Genomic DNA, 14,252 nt, shown 5'->3' with positions numbered 1-14,252 from the left:
GAGTTGTCAAAGGAAAATCTTGCTTTGAAGAAGACAGTGAGAGAGAGAGATGAGATGCTACTAGTTCTCGCATTGTTGTTTGTAGGAATGTGTGTTGCCGTGTTTTTTGTGTTCTAGTTTCTAGCAGTTGTTGAAGAAAGTGTGTGTGAGAGAGATGTGTTGAATGTTGTTTATGATGCACTATTATATGCTAAATTTGAAGATCATGATTCACTGCTGATGCTTGTGACACTGTACCAAATACATATTCATTCCATATATAGTGCCAAATTCAGCAAATAGAGCAACACACACTAGCAAATAGAGCAACCAATTGTACCAAATAGAGCACATATTTTACCAAACTGACATTGTACCAAATTCAACAAACTGACATTGTACCAAATTCAAGAAACTGACATTGTACCAAATAGAACAAACTGACATTGTACCAAATAGCAGTTGTTGAACAAACTGACTAGAACTTAAGTGCATAACAACAAGATAACATCACTAGCAAATATAACATAGCACTAGAACTTAAGTTTCTTGCTCCTGGTGTTCTTGGCTGGGTTTGGAGCTAGCATTGCCTTGCTTCTAGTGTTCTTGGCTGGGTTTGGAGGTTCAACTGTTGCTAGTGCTCTTTGAACACTGCTTTCTTGCTCCTGTTCCACAACTATTTTCTACTTCACACACCTTGGAGAAGCTCCTCTTGCTGCTGCCCTTTTATAATTTTTCCTAGGGCTAAAACAAGTGGAAGCACATCACAATTTGAAAGATTTTATAAAGCAGTAAGATCAAAACATGTAAGAATTTGTAAGCCAAGATCTTATACCTGACTGCACAACTAGCTCCTGTAGATGCATCATGTGATGGCTCCTTTGGTGGTGGCATCTGCTGCTGAAGAACATCAGGTGTTGTCTCATCATCCTCCTCCTCTTGTATTTCTGCTTCTGCTGGTTCATTGGCTGTAGGATGATCATCTGCATTGTCTGCTCCCCAATGTTCATCTTCTCCAAAGGCTGGATCAACAGATTGTTTGCAGCCCTTGGCTCTCTGTCCACATCTCCCACACCTTTTGCACTTGTGCTTCCTAGGACCAAGGCCTTTTCCTTCAGTGCTACCTCTAATCCTTTGCTTTCTTGGTCTGCCTAGAGCTCTATGTTGAATAGGAGCACACAATTTGAATCCAGGATCTATAATGTCCCACTGTTGCTTGCCTTCTAGAGCTGGGAGGTTCTCAGCATAAGTAACTCTGAACATGTCAACTGAATAATATTTGTGCACATACTGATCTATCCCACTTGCTTCACCTCTAAGAGCAGTGATAAAGAGAAGTGCATGGATGCATGGTTTACCTGTGATCTGCCACTGTCTGCAACTGCAAGACCAGCGCTCTAAGTCAACAGGTACCTCCATTCTCTCTTCTCACTATCAGTAGCAGTCACCTCTGCCTCTGTTGGGCTTCTCCTCACTATACTCATTTGCAAACCTTTGGTTTTCTCCATTAACACCTTCATAACTGCTGGTATGATGTAGTGCCCAATGAAATGGTCAGAGGCAATTCTGTTTCTTAAGTCAAATTTCTCCATGATATACTGCCTAATCTTGTCTAGCAGATCAACTATGTGCAAGCTCTTGTATTTTTTGATTCTGGAGTTGAATGACTCAGCTAGGTTGTTATTGACATAGTCAACTTTCCTAATCTCATTGAAATCAGCTCTTGCCCATGTTTTTGTGTGGTGTTCCTCTAGATATTCCTTTACTTTGGGCTTGCTTTTCAACTAGTTCAAGTGATAGTTGTGTTTCTTGATGCTACAAGTTAGTGAGCATGGCCACAAATTATCATCATAAAACTTCCCCTTGAATTTATTGCTGAAATTTTGCGCCAAGTGCCTCATGCACTCTCTGTGCTCCACTCCAGGGTAAACATCCTCAACAGCAGTTTCCAATCCCTTGCAAGCATCAGTATGTATCACTAAACCTTCTGGATGACCTATTACTTTCTTTAGGTTGCTAAAAAACCAAGTCCAACTCTCAATTGACTCCCCTTCCAAAACACCATATGCAACAGGAAATAACCAGTTGTGTCCATCTAGTGCACATGCTGCCACAAGTTGCCCTCTGAACCTACCAGTCAGTGCAGTAGCATCTACAGCTAGGTATGGCCTACACCCCTCTAGAAAACCTTTTTGACATGCTTTGAAGCACACAAACACCCTTCTAAAGCACTCCTTGTACAACTTCTTGTTATTCATCTTGTACTCAACTGTGTGCTTCTCAATTTCCACAATATTGCCTGGTGATGCCCTCTCTACTTCAGCTTTGAAAGTATATAACAGCTGAAAGCTATCACTATACTTTCCATACAGTTTGTCAAGTGCAATTTCTTTGCCATGGTAGCATCTGTCATATGGCACCTCCACACCATATTTCTCTAACAACTTGCTCTGAATTTCCTTTGTACCAATTCCTGGATTTGCTCTGATCCAAGCCATAGAAGCATCTGCTATCCATCTTCTTTTTGCAGCTCTCAATCTCTGAGATCTATTCACACTAGGACATGTATGCTGATATGGGTTGACTTTAATCTGAAACAAACCAAAAAAACAATGAGATTAGTACAAAAAATGCAATACCTGAAAATAAACTAAAATGCAATACCTGAAACAGTGTGCTCTTCCTCATTAAAGAGGCATGCAGTCTCCACTTGCATCTCTCATAAGCACATTTGACAGTAAACCTTGTTGGATCACTTTTCAGAGTAAGGAACTCAGTTTCAGACTTGATTGAGAAGCTTGAAACTGCATTTCTACAGTCAACTGCACTAGGGAAAACCACACCTTCATCAATACATGGATTTTCCCTGTCATACATCTTTACAGGTCTGTCCTCTTCTGCATCTTCAAAAACTCCAATCTCAACATCCTCTTGCTTCTCATCCTCATCTGCATCTGAAAATTCTGCAGGAATGTACTCTTTATCTGCTACATCTCCTTCATCATTATTGTGCTGGACATATCCAGGATATAGAACCTCATCCTCCACACCAGGTGCATCAGGCAATGCCTCCTCCACAACAGGATCAAGTGGCTTCTTTTGGTTTTCTTGGCTTTCATTGACACTTGCAGTTGCATAAGCACTTGGTGTTCTAGGACCACTTGGTGTTCTACTGCTAGCCCTAGTTCTGGATGCAGATGGCCTGGAACTAGATGTGTTCACACATCTCTGACCTCTAGTTCTTTGTATAACTGTGATTTCCAAATTGCATGACATAGTTGTTGCATTACTTGCAAACATAAAACCTAACTCTGCATCACACTGCACAGGGATCCAACAAAGTTTGGAACTATCCCAATATCTGATCTCCACAGCATCAAACAATCCCCATGGATACTTGGCACAAATGGCAGCCCTAAAATTAGTATATGAACTAGTGTTGTCCACAACTAAAGGAAAAGTGAATCCACAATCTTTTCCTTTTGTACCAGCAGAAAATAGAACAGTGTTCTCCATTCGAACTGAAAGAAAGAACGCTATAGCTGGATCCATCCTATGGGGGAACAATATCCAGTGACAAAACGCACAAACTTTAGACTAAACCCTAAATACAAGCAAATCTCATCTGAAAAAACTGAGAAAATCAGGTTTGCTACTAACCCTGGGGGGATTTGCCGTGCAGATCCGCCCCCGCTTGTCGCAGTTGGTGCAGATCCGCCACCGCTTCTTGCCGTTGGTGCAGATCCGCCACAGGAGCTTCCCTTGTCGCCGTTGGTGCCTCCACAGCCGCCTTCTCCGTGCTGCAGTGGTGGTGTGCTGTTCCTACCACCGCAGCGGCCACCGCCGATGCTTTCTCCACTCTCCCCCATCACCTTGCAATGGATCTGGCCGCCCGCGCAATGGATCTGGCCGCCCACCGCTCGGCGCCACAATTTAGGGTTCGTCAGAGGGGAAAGAGAGAGCAAGAGTGGGGAATGAGAGAGTGCGAGTGAGCACGGGGGCAAGCGGTGTCCAAAGTAACGCGTCGTTTGCGGTCAAACGGCGCTGACTGGACGGAGACGTGCCGGAAGGGCAAAAACGCAAGGGGAGCAGTCAAAGCTGGGCAAGACCACGTGTTTTCCAAAATTAGGGGCAAATCAGTCGAGGGTGACCCACCTAAGGGCACAGAAACCATTATCCCAAAAAAATATAGTGAGATTATGTAAGGAGAGCATGCAGAAATCTAGAGTGATGGTAACAACCAGTGGATGGATCTAAAAATAATGATAGTAGGCTGATGATAGCTTTAATTTAATAAAAAGATAGATGATGATTGCTTTACTATTTCTTTCCCACCCGAAATGAACAACATAGGCAGATATACTATTCATTGTTGCCTTGATATGGGCCAGATAATAGACAGAGATACTATTCATTGCTGCCTTGATATGTGCCCCACAACTAATTTTAAAACTCAAGTTTGAACATTAATTTGGACCTGACTTGGAGTCTAAGATGTGAACAGGACGATAAAGTAGCAGGTAATATTAAGCAATGCAAAATATAAGCAGAAAAAAGAGTGCGACCTCTCTTGTGGACCCGTGTACTCCTCAGGTTCATCTGCTGAGTCAATGATGGTGATGCAGTTGCGGTGGGTGCCGTCAGTGGGGAAGGAGATCTGAGTCGGCGAAAGACGGTCAGGAGTCATGATGTCTGGTTTGGTGGATGCTTCTGTCGATGGAGCAGATCAGGTGAGGTGGACGACGTCATGGCAGGAGCAGGACAAACCACACAAAGTTTTCTTCGAAACCTACGTGTAACTGAAGTAATTTTGTAAGGGCACATCTGGCTTTCAGGATTCTGAAAACACAGGGATAGGAAAAACACCAAAATAGGATAGGAATGCACCTGGGAAACAGAACATTTGTAAACACATGATTTCTGTCAACTTGGGTGTTTGGTTCACAGGAATTGGAAGAGCAGAGGAATGCAAAGAAACATGGCCAAATTAAAGTGAAACCATATGAAAGCGTGTATAGTTAGAATGTTATTCTGCCACTAATGCACTTGGTCTTGTTTTCATGCATAGGATTTTGAAAAGTAGGTCCGGGTGGATGTTTTGCTCCATTCCTTTCAACAAAATGCATGAATAATTGAATAGTAGAGTGCCATAGGAAAATTTCCTATTGCTATGTTTTTCCTTTGAACCAAAATAGCCCTAATGGGTGGACATGAATGTAGAGTAACAAATGACGCGACAAGTGCACAACCTCTTTGCCATAGCCGTGTCGACCTCGGCATCATTGGGTTGGTCGCCGAAGAAGTTGAGGCAGAGGTGGCTGTCGGAGGTGTGGAGGAAGATTTGAGGAATCTGTAGACGGTGTTCAGGGCACTACTCTATTGTGATGGATGGTTCCATCGCTGGAGCAGCTGCGGCGAGACGTAAGATGTCGAGGCTGAAGCAGTACAAGACAAATATCGTTAATCTCAAGTGGGATTCTGATAGCATCTCAATAGATGATGTAAAATACATTACCAAAAAGTGATAGATGTAAAATTTACATCACCAAAAAACACCTGACTACAACAGATGAGGTAAAAACTATTGACTTTGGACTTAACTGTCGAAACTGAAATTTAATGTGGAATCTGAATGTTACTGTCGAAACTTAACGCACTCGTAGCAGAGAGGCACTTCACATGTAGTTTAAGCTGCTCGAGCACTAGTAGTAGAGAAACAGTGATCTAAATCGGCAAGCGATCGATGGGGAACACGGTAGCAGATAGCAGCCAGAGTAGCAGCGCCTGGAGGAGCAGCTCGAACTAGAGCTAGAGTAGCAATTCGTGTAGCTGCAGCAGCCCGTGTACCAGCATCAGCAGTGCGAGCGAGAGCAAGAGCAGAGTAGTAGCATGAGCAATGGGGAGAGCAGAGCAGCAGCGCAAGCAAGTGAGCGAGGGCCGGAGCAGCAGCAGCGCGAGCGAGCGAGCGAGAGCCGGAGCAACAGCATCGCGAGCGAGAGCCTGAGCAGCAGCAGCAAATCTGGCTAGTATGGACACCGCCGCCGAAGGGGCCTCGTGCTGGGGGAGAGCCCCCGTGGAGATGTCTCCCGCAGCACCGGCTTCGATGTAGCCGCGCCATGGGGGTGCGGGATGGAGCGTCGGCGTCGGGAGGTCAAGTTAAGGAGAAGGTGTGATGATGAGTGTACAACCTCTTTGGTGGCGTCGAGTAGGCCTCGATTTCATCCAAGAAGTTGGTGAGGATGCTGCAGTTCCGGTGGAGCAGGTTAAGGCGGCGCTGTGGGGATGGAGCAGTCGCGATAGACGTGGCGATTGTCAGAGCAACTCCTTGGAGGTGCAGGACGGGGTGGCTGAACTGGTGGGATGATGGATCCTCATCCGGGGAGGTGAATGAAGGACGTCGAGCTGTTTCGGTGGATGATGTGAGGAAGAGGCTCCGACTGGGCAGCGGTGAGGTGGCGGATGGAGGAGGGTGGGGTTTCGCGGCTGGAGCAGAGAGGTTATGGCGGCCTAGGATTTTGAATGGCGAAAAGGAGGCGATGGGAGGGGGAACCATGACTTAGGGATGCGCTTGTCCAAAATGTAGGGTGTGTTACAGAAGTACCCCCACCGATTTGAACTAGCGGCCCTTCCGGCTCAGGGTTAGAAGGGGCATTTCGCGTGTCGGGATTTGGCAGTTGGAGGGAGTTTTCGCGCGCGTTGTAATTTTGGGATAGCAAGGCGCGAGTTTTGGGAGCACGATATCTGAATTTTCGGGATATAACAAGGCGCGGGTTGAATTTTAGGGACAAGCCTAACATGTAATATTGTACGTACCAAATCAATTCGCACTTCCCTCAACCAAAAAAAACGAAAAAAAATGAGGCTATTCACACCACACAAAGAGAGAGTCTTGTCCCGTTTTATTGTACAAATGCTATTCAATGCTACGTATGAATCCTTGTTATGTCCAATTAAATTTTTTCATTGTCTGTATAATGCATGTAACCTACTCATACCAACATTTTAGTGCATTCCAAATGTCTATACTAGCGCTGCAATTCGAACTAAATTTGAATTCATTTCTCTATTTGAATAAGAATCTACAATCATGATTGTTGCCAACTTAAACCATCATTCGTGTATTATCTTAACAACACACCACATAATTACTATAGGGATAGATATGAACTCGAATTCAAATGTTTGAAAACACTTAATGTTGATTCCAAATAATAATACATTTGATGTACTAACTAGATACTCATGATCTAATCCATGTTCCATACGTACACCACTAGGTAGGAAGTGCGGCTTGCCGCACCCGGCAGCGGTGCTACCGGGTAGAGTCATATCCAACCCATTTATACAACCATTGAAGCATTGCAAGTATAAAAAAATGCAAATACAAAAAAAATTGTATAGAGATGGTATTCCTTTAGGGAAGAGTTGTCATGATATGCAAGCAATAGACATTGCAAAAACCGATCACTCAAGAGAAAGAGCATATGCAACAGTTCACAACATATAAAAATGGTAGTAGATTACGGCTTCGTGTCACGATAACTTGGTGTCCGACAATTCTACTTGCAGTGATTCAACGGCAAGAAAAAACATGCAACACCACTGCTCAAACGCAACATTTCATTCTCTCATTTCAAAGCTTAAACAAAAGAATACACAAATAGTTCATAGTTGTACAGATTCAGCGTGAATAAAGCCTTCTTATCTAGTCCAACATTCACTGAACAAACTAAATAAAAAGGACATTTTGACTGCGGGAGAGGCAGGTCCAGGTAACGGGGAGAATCCGCTAGGTAGCATAGAGGCATCATCGACATTCGAGGCAGAGACAGAGGCCACAACTCTTTCAACACGGCCACGTACGCGGTACGCCCGCCTTTGAGGAATGCCATACTCGTCTACGTATCCTGGATGTCGGGGATGAGAAAGCAAAGAGATCAGAATGGTCAATGCACACATGCTGCCCAAATCATATACAGAGATAGAGAGATAGACATAACTACTTCTGATTCATAGTAAGTGTCACAGTTTGCCATGGTTGCGGCTGGAACAAGAGTACATCAGAAACCTTGACTACAATACCCACGACATCTACACAACCAAGCAAGAAATCGGAAATAGAACAATGGTCGAGAATTGAGGGCCTTTTCCACCAAAGACAATGTTAAAACCCCATATGCGGTTTAGTTGCTTGAGGCACTATCTATATCTACATCTAAAGAGACACTCCCATATCCAGACATCATTCTTTCGCACATCCACAGACAAAATGATAAGGTCCTGCATATATATAGACTTGCAAGCGCTGATCAGTAGGAGGCCCATGACAGGAGGCATTCGAGTAAGCAAAGAGGAAATTAAATAGTCGTACCAAAAGGGCGAGCACTTAACAAGAATTGGCCTTCCTGGTTTTAGTTGCGCCTGGCCTTCTTGGCTTTAGTGGGGATAACCTCATCAGCCAATGACACATCCTTCAATTTACCCCAGACAGGCAAAGTAGAATATGCATAGCAGCAATCGATTAGCGAGAGCAATATTCAGCAAGCCATAAGGCTGGTACAACATACTTCACGGATGAAATTTCCATATAAGGAAAGCAAAGCTTGAGTAGTGCATCAGTGTAACTAATATGTAGCCAACATAAAAGTGGGTGTTTATGTGAACCTAAATTCTTATGTTTACCAAGAAAACTAACTGACCATGTATGTATTCACAAATATACAGACATAAATAGCAAAGATGAAACTACATTCCCAGAAATTCACCATGTTCAAAATACGAATTCAGAGAGAAGTAGAAGCACGTGGTTCATAATGGGATTGCAGCAAGCATGTCAGTGTTCATCCATGTCATGTCTCGAGAAGATATACACTTGAGATTTTTTTTGAGCTGAGTACATACTCTAGAGACATACAGTTGCATTGGTGCAGTTCAAACTGTTGAAGCTGCTGACCCTATCCTGAGCTCCCCGCGGCTTGCCATACCACCCGCCTTTGGGGATACTCACGCAAGCCATGGATGAGCTCTACCCAGGAGAGTATCACACCATCATGTGCATAATAGGCCCCGTTGCTGAAGCCCCTCACAGTGTGAGCTACTGCCCTCCTACATAAACCAAAATAACATTAGTGTACTACAACTCTTGGTTTTATACGGGAGTATACTACTATTGAATAAAAACAAACAAAAAAACTACTATTGTGTCCATCGCTATATCCGACTGCCAAAAACGCAACTATTTTAAAACTAACATGAGAACAAAAAAGAAGCGGTTGTACATAGATGCTCAATGCACCCCGTCTAATCTGATATTGAACAAAAGCATTCCACATACTGGGAATGACATTGTATCAGAAGACCAAATGAGAGAAGATAAGAATGCTTACAACTTCAACAGGTCGTGAGGGGCCGAGGGCTTCAAAAAGAAGAGGTTGTACATAGTCTTCTTTGCCTAGCATGATATACCAAAGGCAAGTCATGATAATAGTACATAAAACATAATAACACCCAAGAGAACCTACATGTAGCATGTTTTGGCCGAAGACGATGCAAAAGGATGCAAACACCACATGATGGGTAACAATTAGTGGTAGTTCATAAAGCGCCTATGTCGTACTTCACGAAGCATAACAAAAGGTAGTAGACCCCACAAACATACATAAGTGACCAAAATACACAGCTTCATATAAGAATCCTAGAATCATACTTTTAATTTGTTGTATATTGTGACCTTACAAAGAATAGTTAATTTGCAAAAAAGACTAATATAGTTGTAATAAGAAAATGAATCAAATTTGATATCTGCAGCAAGGTTCTTCCACAGTTCTACTACAATATCACCAATTTATGATCGGTGGCGGCCTAGAAAATGATTCACACTGCAAAGCTATCACCCTTTATCTGCTGCCAATTCCGTACCCATTTAAAAAATCTATTAAGCTGACCATCTACTCATTGCTAGTAGCTTGACTCAGATTGGGAGTTACAAAATTCTTCTTTTTCTAGCACATTCGCCATTTCAATCATGCATGAAATAGAAAATATTAAGCTGGCCATCTATTCTTGCTAGTAGTTTGACTGCTTCAAAAAAATAGTGACTACTGAGTCTGAAACATGGGAATTGCCTGCATACACACAACACAGATATGGGAAAACTTTGTTTTTGCCACTCTAGTTTTTGCCAACTTTGCTTATGCCACTCTAGAATTTGACATCTCACTTTTGCCACCCTTAGCTTTTGACAATACATCACAAATTCCATTTCGTGGCAAAAACGATAATTTTTCATTTCACTTTTGCCACTCTTAGCTTTTGACATGTATCACAATTGCCACTCTAAATTTTTTGCTTTTGCCACGGAATGGCAAAAGTGATATATTATCAAAAGCTAAGAGTGGCAAAAGTGAAATCTCAAATTCTAAAGTGGCATAAGCAAAGTTGGCAAAAACTAGAGTGGCAAAAACAAAGTTTTCCCCACAGATATCCCATATCCTCTTGTCCTAGAACACACACATGGAGATTAACATGAACACTCTGCGCCTAAACAAATCTCAAAGCTCTGCATAGGACATACCAATGCACCAAACCCACATTTACTCGATTGGCCATTTGCCAGGTACTGTATGAAACAATATTCAGCATGTTAATTGGTCCAATGGGGATTTGTATAAAGGTACTTACTGAAAGTGGCCGAGCAGAAGGTGATGGAGTGGAAGACACTAAGGATGTCCTTGATGACTATATGACCTCTGCCCTCGCTAATGAGCATGAGTTTCTTATATTTCTTCCCCACATGTACCATATCCATGTATGCTATGCAAGAACCACCGTCCTAACCATTGGGTTGGACCTGGATGCACAGTGCAGTGCAAAAATCCTAAAGGCAAGTTCATTTGTTGTTAGTTTAGGAGGCACAGAGTCCCAATGCAAGGCCTTCACCTACGACAACGACCAAGGCAGCACTGTAATGGATCCAACTATGTAAAGCTTCTTCTAAATGTTAAGGTTTGACATTTTCCTAACCCAAAATATACATCAAAACTAATCCATCTTGGTCTGGTCTAACACATTTAAATCTTAATTAATCAGGATAATCATTCTCCCAGCAATCGACAACTACAAAACTAAAAAAAACTTAGTGATCATGAAAGGCGTGAATGATTAGCAAAAAGGGAGACAGGACAGAGAGAGATACGCGCATAGTGAGAGAGATGAGATCCTCACAGTAGAACCACTATGTTCAAGGACTACAGCCCCAGCTTGCCCCTCAGCCAGCGGACGCGATAATGATCCTCTGCATCGATGACTCTGGTTCTTTGTTGTATGAAGCACTAGAAAAGGGGGATCAGAAACATAAAAGCACATATGACATCTATCTCTTTGTGTTTTGGGTCCACAAAAAGTGTTCACTATTTTTGGAACATACAATCAACGACAGTAATTGTTGCGAAAAAAATTGCTTACCAACAAATATATGTGCTCATTTTTTTAGTGTATACCAGAGATAAAAAAATGCGCTCACATAGGACCGGGTGCTGCATGCTATCGTATTCCTATCGACGGTTTCCATTGGGAATTATACGTCACAAGGTTTTTGAGTCGCCGACTAATCTCTGACTAATCGCCAAGTCGTTGGGGAGAGGTTGGCTTGTGCAGGCGACTTGGCTAGAGGAGCGAGCCGCGCGGCTGGTAGGCTAGTCGATGATTAGTCTACGACTAGTCAGGCGACTAGGACCTCAAAGCAGGGCGGCTTGCTTAAGCAAGGCCAAGGGATGGCAAGACCGGGAAGGTGAGGAGGCCTGAGTCCAAGGCAGGGGAGGAGGAGACAAAGCTGGAGAGTGCGCCGCGTGTACGAAGAGAAGCACGAAAGAGACAAAGGAGAAAGGCACGTGGGAGAGCAGATGCGCGGTCCAGATTAGAGCATATGGACGGTTTGGATTTTATTTGGAAGCTAGGGTTACATAATGGGCCTATTGGGCCAGCTCTCTAGCATGAAACAGAGGAGGAGCAAGACGCGTGCTCCCATCACAGATCAGAATCACCGCCTCCATTGCTCCTACGAGCTGCTGCTGCCTTCTCTGAGCTGAAGTATCCTCCCAAGCAGTTTCCTACCCCCTCCTTCGCCTGCAATAGCACCTCCCCCCTCCTCCTCCTCTTAACACCTGGGGCAACTTGGGGCGATTAATCACGACGAGTCACAGACTAATCGCAGCGAGCCACTGGTCGGAGGCATGGCGACTCGACTTGGCTAGGAGAATCAAAAACCTTGATATGTCAGATAAAAAATAACATGAAAATTATAGCATATGCAAAGATCAATGTGGCAAATGTGTGGCATGCTTGCTAATTCAATGCTGCCACCAACAAAGAATCATTTACAACCAATCCAACACTATTAGGTGGCACGCAAGGGGCATCAAGGGATTTAGACGGTTGCGAGCTATCTGCTTGCTAATTCACATATCTTTCCACACATATGCATATGTAACAAAGTCAATGGTAAATTAGTAGGCCAGAAAAGAACCAATCTACCTTGAAAATACATCTTCATTGGTGAAACACTAAGATGTGAACAAGTCAGAGCAGGGGGCATCCTCTTGCAGGCCAAGCCGGCGACCAGCAACGTCCGATCCTAAGACGACATGTTCGTCTCCTGCAGTTCCAAGATGATGGGAGCAGCGGTCATAGAGAGAGAGAGGCAGAGAGAGGGGGGAGGACCTGGAGTAGAGGAGCAACGGGGGAGTACATGCGGTAGAGCAATCATATTTAAGCAATCTTCATATGCAGGCTCCCAGAACCTATGCAAACAACAAAAATAAATGGCATATAAGCTCACCAATGTACAAACAAATAAATTTGAGGCATTATTATAAAACTCAAGCATACTTTGATTTGGGCATTCCTTTGTCATAAGCCGTTTGAAATTCACTCTCACCCTGAAATAAAATAGAGCAGACCAAATTAACTCTGGAGGTATAAAAGAATTTCGCACACCTTCTCGTACTTATAATTTTCTTATATTCTTTCTAATGGCACTATTCCCAACTCAATATATCCAATGCAATGTGATTCCAATCACAGAAAACATAGTAAACAATAGTATTGAACAGCACAAAATACAAAAGGTATAAAAGAATTTCGCACACCTTCTGGTACTGTACGTGATAATTTTTTCCAAGCAAAATATCCAGATTGAAACAATTCCATCATCCATCTGTTGCTGATGCAAAGATGAGTAATTGCTTGTTGCTGATGTCGTCTGTCACGCTACAGCTGCCATCGCCGGTTCAACCTTGCCATGTACGGAGCCACGGACGCATGACAACAAGCCGATTAAAGAAAAAGCCGCAGCTCAAAATATGCACAGAAAAGATATTCACTCACCCACAAACGATATTTCAATACGGAACAAATGAACAGACTCTCCACTCGATTTATCACAAATTCAAACTAATACGTATCGAGGAAATGCTCAAAATCAGATCTGGGAAGCCTGAGACGTACCTTCCACTTGCAACTCCACGGGCCATAGCAGTGGTTGTCCTCGAGTTTGGCTGCGGCACGGTCCTCCGGCGGTCAATGGCGACGCCTCTGGGCGGAGCAGATGTGCGAGCTCGCAAGGTGGGGGCAGGGGGAGTAACAAATGCGAGCGGCGGCGGCTGCACCCCTCCGGGCGATGCAAGAGAAGGATGACCGGCTGGGAGTGGAGAGATCGAGCTGACGGGGAGGAGGCGCTGGAAGATGAGAGGTTGGGAGGGTGGCAGCGCGAGGGGTGCGAGGTGAGGAGAGGAAGCAGGTCGGAGAGGCCACGCGGGTGTGAGAGGAGGCGGCGGCTAGGGTTCTAGCCTAGCCAATCGCTCTCTCTCCTTTACACAAAAGTCAGCCACACACGGAGCGCCACACAAGGGCAATATCATGGAATGTCGAAATTGCCCTTGATGACCACCCAAATTTTCAGCGGTGGCACAACCCCAGCTGCCATATGTCCCAGCACCGGTCGAGGACGGCTCTGCAGTCACTGACATCTGTTGACCACCTACCATGCAGCCCACTCAGCGAGACAAGGAAAAAATTATGAAGTACGAAATTAGTAGCACTATTCATTGGTTGTCACATCAGTATAGATCCAACGGCTGAGATCGATCCATCAAGAAATCTGACGGCCTGGATATGCTTGGACAGGCAATCCGATGGCTCACAGGCCACATGCCCTGAGATGGGTCCATATGAGGCTGGAATGTAACAATGGCATGTTTATCACACAAGGTATAGTG

At 44.0% G+C, this 14,252-nt stretch overlaps 1 long non-coding RNA gene across 22 annotated transcripts; it reads right to left on the bottom strand.

The window, feature by feature from the left end:
- Nucleotides 1-7,585: 7,585 nt before the first annotated feature.
- LOC123118867 (uncharacterized) lies at nt 7,586-13,853 on the bottom strand. Of its 22 annotated transcripts, none has more exons than XR_006458341.1 (8): nt 13,483-13,852; nt 13,125-13,270; nt 12,865-12,914; nt 10,660-12,776; nt 9,366-9,430; nt 8,894-9,084; nt 8,351-8,450; nt 7,586-7,886 (listed from the first exon to the last, which is right to left on the bottom strand). It is a non-coding gene; the product is annotated as an uncharacterized lncRNA (long non-coding RNA). The 22 variants fall into 22 exon arrangements; XR_006458349.1 differs by lacking the exon at nt 7,586-7,886 and adding an exon at nt 7,962-8,259 and having other exon boundaries at nt 8,351-9,084; nt 9,366-10,855; nt 11,203-11,309; nt 12,511-12,776; nt 13,483-13,853; XR_006458353.1 differs by lacking the exon at nt 7,586-7,886 and adding an exon at nt 7,962-8,259 and having other exon boundaries at nt 8,351-9,084; nt 9,366-10,855; nt 11,203-11,292; nt 12,511-12,776; nt 13,483-13,853.
- Nucleotides 13,854-14,252: the final 399 nt, after the last annotated feature.

This window comes from Triticum aestivum, chromosome 1B (assembly GCF_018294505.1).
Source record: "Triticum aestivum cultivar Chinese Spring chromosome 1B, IWGSC CS RefSeq v2.1, whole genome shotgun sequence".
NCBI classification, from domain to species: domain Eukaryota; kingdom Viridiplantae; phylum Streptophyta; class Magnoliopsida; order Poales; family Poaceae; genus Triticum; species Triticum aestivum.
Note: the sequence above shows the minus strand (reverse complement) of the source record. Positions and strands in the feature narration are given on the sequence as shown.